The sequence below is a fragment of the Helianthus annuus genome, chromosome 11 (assembly GCF_002127325.2).
Source record: "Helianthus annuus cultivar XRQ/B chromosome 11, HanXRQr2.0-SUNRISE, whole genome shotgun sequence".
NCBI lineage: Eukaryota > Viridiplantae > Streptophyta > Magnoliopsida > Asterales > Asteraceae > Helianthus > Helianthus annuus.
The window spans coordinates 2,019,265-2,027,300 of NC_035443.2; the positions used below are offsets into that span (position 1 = coordinate 2,019,265).

At 36.3% G+C, this 8,036-nt stretch overlaps 1 pseudogene; it reads right to left on the minus strand.

Moving 5' to 3' along the window:
- Window positions 1–424: 424 nt before the first annotated feature.
- Window positions 425–6,238, minus strand: LOC110887520 (annotated as a pseudogene).
- Between the last annotated feature and the right edge of the window lie 1,798 nt (window positions 6,239–8,036).

Consider the following 8,036-nt stretch of genomic DNA (forward strand, 5'->3'; position numbering starts at 1 on the left):
AGTTATCAGACTTCAGAATTTGGGTATCTTAAAATGCACTTATCTTATGCATTATATACAATACAGATATAGATAATTAACTATGAGACCATTGGTAAGTATTAGGCGACAATGTATGTATTACTTCATCATTGTGTTCATATTGGAATTTAATGATATCTATGTATTGAACACGACAATTGATATACCATTATGGTAATTTGTTAATCGGTCCTAACCCTAACTCGAGTCCAACTTGACCCTTAGGTCTCCATTTCTTGCCAGATTCGGATTAGGTTGGCAGGTTTTACTCGATGCGTCAAGGTTTAGAAGTCAAGGAAATTTAAAATTTGTTATTTGTGATCACCAGGTGTTTACTTACAGATTGAGAAAAAGTGAAAATGACTGTATCTCAAGAATGCAAGCTCAACTTGTACTTGTTTAAACCCATACAAAGTTCCGATACGAAAAAAAAAAACAAATTCTAAAATCCATACCAAAACTCAATGTGCTAATCAAACAAAAAAAATCATTAAAGTTATATTGGAGGTAACTTTGATAAATGATAAGATGCTCTAGAGCGCTTTGAGTAATGAAGTTTTACCTGCAAGAAAACATACAAGAATATTCAAACCAAGGTCTAGCTAAGATACGTTATACGCAACAAATTGACAACAAGGCACAACTTTCATTGCTGAATATGCAAGTCATTATAGCATTAATTACTAATGTACTAGAATATTAAAACCAAGTTCTAGCTAAGATATTGTAGATGCACTTTGTGTGTGTAGCTAGTGATTGGTTATAACGTATAACTTTCGGTCATTGTCTAAACGTTTAAAGTATGTTTATGTTTGACTTTTGTGTTAATTGACCAAAGTCAAACGGCATCCTCCTATAGTTTGACTTGGTGTGTCTGATCCAAACGACAAGCATGAATCCAAACAAAAATGGTTGTTGGTTGGTTCTTTCAAATGACTTTGAGTGTTGCTTGGAACTACCATTCTCGTTTGGTTAGTGCAAACGAGATTAGATGTTGTTTGGTCAGGGGTCCAAACGACAATACGTGTCGTTTGGCCCATGACCAATGTCCAATGTCGTTTCAATCAGTTGACTTTTGGAGAGAAAGTGTTGAGAGCTTATCATTTGTATATTGTAACAAAACTCTACTGAAGTCAATACATCGATTAGTATATCTTGGTGTTATTAATTGTATATTGCTTGGTTTGTGCTATCACTTGGATTCCCCACTTGTTATAGCATTCATAAACAAGAAATCATCATTTTTCAAAGATCAAATCTGGCCTTCAGATATAAGATATACAGATATACACACAACAAATCAACAGCAGGGCACAACTTACATTGTAGAATATATAAGGGATAGAGTGTGAATTTCAGACATGACAAAAACCTAATATAAAACTCACATGTGACGTCCTGGTCAACCTCGAAGTAATTCATGGGTCATTAACTTTTTAAAATTTATGTTTTATTTCAGGAAGTAAACTAGCTAGTTGGGTAATTTATGCCGAATCTAAAAGTTAAAAGAGAAAGTAAAAAAAAGCATATATAATTTTATACATATGCATAGTTTGTTATAAATTCGAAATCTTGCTTCGATTTTTTATTGTATTTTAATATGTAAAAAGAATTCGATTAAATGAGTTCTATTCATGTCACCTCATGAAAATGCATGTCATGTTCATGTCTATGTGTCTAACACGATTTTCAAATTCATATTCAGGTTTGTGTCAAATTTTGGTAGCCGCCAATCCAAACACGACCGTGTTTTGGATGTTGTCTTTATGCTATGAACAATGGCGGTTTATAAAGATAGTGATGATGTATATGAAGACACACCAAATTGAAGTAGTTTTATTATACCTTATCAAAGATGGAAGGCGAAATTTCTTCCAATGCTAGCGAAAAATGAGCAACATTGATAGTAGATGGCATCTCATCTAGATAGCTTTGTGATGATGAGCTAGATGTCCCCTCATGAATAGCAGCTTTAAATTTAGTGAAAGCTTCTACAAAAGCAGCCGTTGTAGCTATATCCATCTAAAATATGGTAAGTCAAACAAATAATATTGAAAGTATTGGTTAGCGTGAAATGAGGTCATGAATTACACCAAATATGGGTGATATTCGCGAGTTTAGGTTTTTCCTACCCATGTTTGAGTCAGTTCCAGGTTGAACCTATGTACACGTTTAACTAAATGGGTTAAGCCAGGGAACTGTAGCGGGTTCACAAGTTTTGGCCGGTTTATTTTTAAAATCTTTCTTAGATTTTTTTTGTCATAATAAACTTTAACATGTTGTGTCCAAATTTATAAGTAAAAGGGAATTAGGCATATGATAAGATTTATAGTAAACATAATGTTTTTATACACATTTATTTTTGTTGTAAATTTAAATTTTGTATTATTAAATTTGCATAAAAATTCAAGGTCCTACATGTTTGGCTTGTGTGGACCCACGAATGCCCATGCCATGTTCGAGTTCATGTTGAAACTTTAGATCCGTGTAGGATTTGACAACCACGAACACGGCTTGTTTAGCATCCATGCTGCCAAATAATGCTATATTGGTCTTTATCAATAAACTTATGTATTTGCATCACAAAAGGTATAGACAAACTTATACTTAAATGCATTTTTTTATCATTGTAACTTGTTAGCATTCATAGAAGAAAAGAAAAACGAACCGTTCTTTTAAGATCGGCTCCATTTAGATTTGCACAAGCCTTGCTCCGAGCAATAGCACCCAAGTTGACAGAAGCATCTAAAGGCTTATTCCTAGAAAGAGCTTTTAAGATCATCTCACGCTCCTCTTGGTTCGGCGGAGGAACATACATATGTTTCCCTAACCTTCCGGGGCCTAAGATTGCTTTGTCCATCACCTTTGGCCTAGAATAATCAAAACCCCAACAAGATCAATAACATTTTTTTGAACAACAATTTTTTTTACACCTATAAGCCATCTAACATTGCACTTGCAAAGGTTTAAACCCAAACCACTTTTGTGTGGACAAACACCATACCATTAGACTACTAGATCAAAAACTATAAACCATTTATCATTAACCTGTTGGTAGCAGCAATTACGTAAACTCCCTTGCGTTGATCACCGCCATCTAGCTCTGTCAGTAGCTGGAAGAATAAAAAGAACTTTCATTTTTTAAGATAGAATATGCTTAGTGAAACATAATAGATATTTACAAATATTAACCCACGAGGAGAAAGATTAATATTATGATTTCTATATTTGCTTACCTGGGTAAGAAGTCTGTCAACAACCAACCCCCTTCCTTTCCACGCTTTGTTGTTATAGCATCTATCTAAAATTTTAATCCAAAAAAAGTATAATGAGTTAATGACATTTGTCAAAATCAGTTCTAGAAAAAAAAAATAAACATATAAAGAAAACCTCATCAAAGAATAGTATGCATGGAGAACATGTCCTTGCACGACTGAATATAGTCCGCAATGCCAATTCACTCTCCCCAACGTATTTGTTCAGAAGCTCAGGACCCTTCATATATATTAAACAAAAAATATATATTATAAACTTTAGGGTATAATAAATTAGGTGGATCAAATATTAAAAGTATAATAAGTGTGACAAACTGATTAATAATAGACCAAAATCAACAAATTACAATCCAGTGGTAAGCGGACAACAAGTTGTGCCACAACCCACTTCTGAATAGCAAAACCGATTCTACTAAACACAAAGCTATAGATCTTAGGGGTCGAAATATTACTACACACCCTGGACCCTGTTCAAAAACCTGACATACCTTAATGTGTATGAAATTTGCTCCTGCTTCGTTAGCAACAGCTTGTGCAATCAATGTTTTTCCGCAACCAGGATGTCCATAAAGCAGAAACCCTGGCTTCGAATCTACTCCAAATTTCTAAAAGAGTAGGAAATAAACCATAAAAATACCTTTTAATGAAATTGAATGCAACCATCTATGTATTAAATTTACCTTAGCCAAATCGGGACATATTATAGGTGCAACTATGTTGTTGTAAAACTCCCTCCTCAACGAATCAAGACCTCCAATGTCGTCCCATGTGACATTTGGAATGCTCGAAAATCCTTCTCTTGTTAAACAGGGTTGAACCTGCTTGGCAGCTGCCTGTATATAAAGTTCTTTTTTTTTTAAAAAAAAAAAGGCAACAATTATACAAATTTGATAAGTAAATGCTAAATAGAAACTCTCTCTTTGATACCTCAAAATCAGACATTGTGTAGCTACAGTTGGCAATCTCTTCAGGAGTCCAACTATATGTCTTCCTCCACCAGTCTTCATTATCTTTAGAAAGTTCCAACTTTTTTTCAAAAATTCTCTGCATAGCAATGCCACCAGCCTCTTTCACCAAAGCTTCTAAATCAGCTCCAACAAAACCTGGAGTTGACTTTGCAACTTTGACCAGATCAAAAGCACCCTCAAGTTTTATATTTTGTGTAATTGCAGAAAGAATATTTGTTCTAGCATTTTCATCTGGAACACCTAATCTGAACTCATGGTCAAAACGTCCCGGCCTTCTTAATGTTGGGTCAATAGCATCAGGTCTGTTAGTAGCACCGATGACCAAAACATATGCCCGTTTGCGATCACCCATGCAGGTCATTAATTGTGTCATGATACTTTTCATCTCCCTTTCAAGGTTTTCTCTTTTTGAAGCAATTGCATCAATCTCATCAATGAAAACTATAGATGGTGCAGTTTTGTATGCTTTCGAAAACAGCTCTCTTATATTCTCTTCTGATCCACCTGATAAAGTTATTGATGCAAAGAAATTATAGATTATTCTAGTTACCTAATAGAATGGTAATAAAAGCATGAGATCGCGTTCGTTGTTAACAAAATACTAAAAAATTAAGGTCAACTACATCATGCTTATAAATCTTAAGTTAAAACATACTATACTTATAAAAAAAATACTTATAAACCATAAAAACATCAAAACCTGCATATAAATCTTAAGTTGTTAATACCTTAACATAAAAACATACTTCATACTTAGAAAACACTTTAACATACGTAAAAGGTCTGACCCAATGCGGTAAAATTTGTTCAAATACAGATTGCCACATCAAATGCGACAATGCATTTACATCACCACATCATACCTTAGCATACAAACATACTTAAAAAACACTTAAACATACATAATTTGTTCAAATACCGATTGCCACATCAAATGCTACAATGCGTTTACATCACCACATCATACCTTAACATAAAAACATACTTCATGCTTTAAAAAACACTTAAACATACGTAAAAGATCTGACTCAATGCGGTATAATTTGTTCAAATACTAACACCACATCAAGTGTGAGCAAATTTTTAAACCAAACCTAATAGTACAGTAATACAATCCTTTATTATAGTATGAATATATGATAAGAAAATTAATGTAAGGGTATATGCAAACCTGATACACCAGAGACCAACTCAGTGGCTGAAATCTCATAAAATGGAAGTCCAGACTCGTTAGCTATGGCATGAGCTAGTTTAGTCTTGCCACAGCCAGGCGGCCCATGTAACAAAATACCAGCCATCAAACTTCCTGGGTAGCAACCAGATACCTGTGGATTATATAAAGGAAGTATCAGCTTGTTCTTCAACTCAATCAAAACATCATCTATACCACCAAAGTCCTTAAACCATGGCCCATCATTTTCTCCATTGGCAACATCATTAGGCAAACAGTTCAATGATTTTGTTGGATCAAACTTAGGCTGGCTGTAACACTCATCCTCAGACGTCAAACCCTCCGAAGAGTTTGAGTCCGATGAAGACGAGTAATCCGATGAAGACGAGTCCAAAGACTCTGGATCCGATGAAGACGAGGAAGACGAGGAATCCAAAGAGTCTGGATCTGATGAAGACGAATCTGAAGAGTCTGAGTCCGATGAAGACGAGTCCAAAGAGTCTGATGCTGAAGTGGGTCTACGTGCTTTTGCTTTTTTGATTGGCGGTAATGATGGAAGGTCTTCTAATTTGCGCTTACCTTTGTTTTGGACAGAATTTAGGGTTTGCTGGAGCCACCTGGTGAAGAGTTGGGGTTTGTGGCGACGATATTCAGGATATTTGGCGCGGAGACCGTTTACGAGTTGGATGATGGGTGGGATTGAGCTGCCGTAGGTTTCCTGTACACGGCGGAGAAGGAGTTTTTGGAACATCGACGGCTCCATTGCAGTCAATGATCGTATGAACCCAGGTGATTTTCGGAAGTTAACGGTAAAATAGGGTGAATGAGGTTTATTATATAGGTTTTTGTTGTTAACAGATAATATTCTTTAGATATTATTAGTTATTATTTGAATATATTGTGTTTAATGTGTTAATATCTTCTATAAACATGTCTTCTGTTTATCTTGTAGGTTAGTTAGACTATCTCCGACTGAACTAATCAGTCAGCTCGCGTGATATCCTTATCCTTAAAAACTTTCAATTTTACTCCAAGGGTGTAAGGCCGTGGGGTATGGGACGGGAGTTTTGGCGTGGGTTGGGGTAAAACGCTCAAGTCACCACCCCGGGTGGGCGGGAGTTTTGGCGTGGCCCCTTAGGGCTTGGGTTTCAAGCCGGGCGTGGGGCGGGGGAGCAAGGTGACATGGCGGTTTGTGAATGGCCCAAAGAAAAGAGCCGTTGGGCTAGCCGTTGGCCAACGGCTATAATTAAAAAAAAAAAATTCTTCCATTTTTTCACTATAAAAAACTCACATTTTACTTCCATTTTTACCACATTCAACCACATCTTCTATACATCTTCAATTCTCCTTCTACAAAACGAAAAAAATGTATCCTTACAACCGTCCTTTTGACTTGAGCAACCCGTATGGATTCCAAGAAAATAATCCTAACCCACCACCCACTCGTCCAATAGCTCGTCCGTTTTTCATACACTCTCCTACGCCCGAATTAGCAAGTTATGCATCGTATATCGGGAATCGTATATATACTAACTTCCCACAAACCGAAGATTCAATACCTACCCCGTTTTCACAATCGCCCATCGACCTTTCACCAACCTCCATCGACCTTTCACAAAACGAGTCCGTTCCCGAAACTCAACCACCCAAGGAGGGTCCTTCCGCATCGAAACCCATCAAAAAAAGAAGTCATAAGAAAAAAACCGAGGAGGATAAAGTAGTTGAAACCGCCAAACGAAAACAACAAAAATGGAGCCCCGCTGAAGAACTTGCATTGGCGAGGGCTTGGTGTGAACAATCTCAACATTCAACTTTAGGTATTCTTAACCTTAGTTTATATTAATGGAATGATTATTTTTTATATGAGTTTGTAATATATTAATATTTTTTTATTAAAATAGGAAATTCGCAACATCGAACCGCCTTGTGGGAATGCGTTAGTAGGAAATTTATGAAGAAATGGGTAGGGATGTTGATGCATTTTTGGTGTCTGTCACTAGTCTTGTACTTAACGTTGTATTTTGTACGGTCTTTTATCAGTTATCGAGTCTGTATTCGCAGTCGACCAAGTCGGATATCCTCCTATCCGCTTGTGTCTGACTTATTTGTCTCTTTGTTTATGTAATGGTCGTAAAACAATGCGTGTCGCATATTAAGGGTAATTCTGTCAATTATGTAAGTGTTGTCTGTGCCATATGTTTGCTGTCTGTTTGCAGCAAACAGATTAACTTTTGCAGCATTCGACGAAACAGGTTTGTTTCGTCGAATACATGTCGACGAAACAGACATGGTCATACTTGATTCTGTTTCGTCAAAGTCAACGGCGAATCACATGTGATTCGTCGTCTGTTGGGCTTGGTTTTGGGCTTGTTTCTGTTTCGTCGGCCCAACTCTTGTTTCGCCGATGTTAACAGCCCAGCTGCTATAAATAGGCACAGATAGTCACAGTTAGAACTCAGAGATGAGAGAATACCCTTCAAGTCTGTGAACTGTGTTTGTATCAGTTTATACTCATCCAGTTAATCAAACGAGTGTGTTTCTTTGGTTAACTATTGTGTGTTACTTTGTTCTATATTTGATTTGGCTTAGTTAAGTGGATTC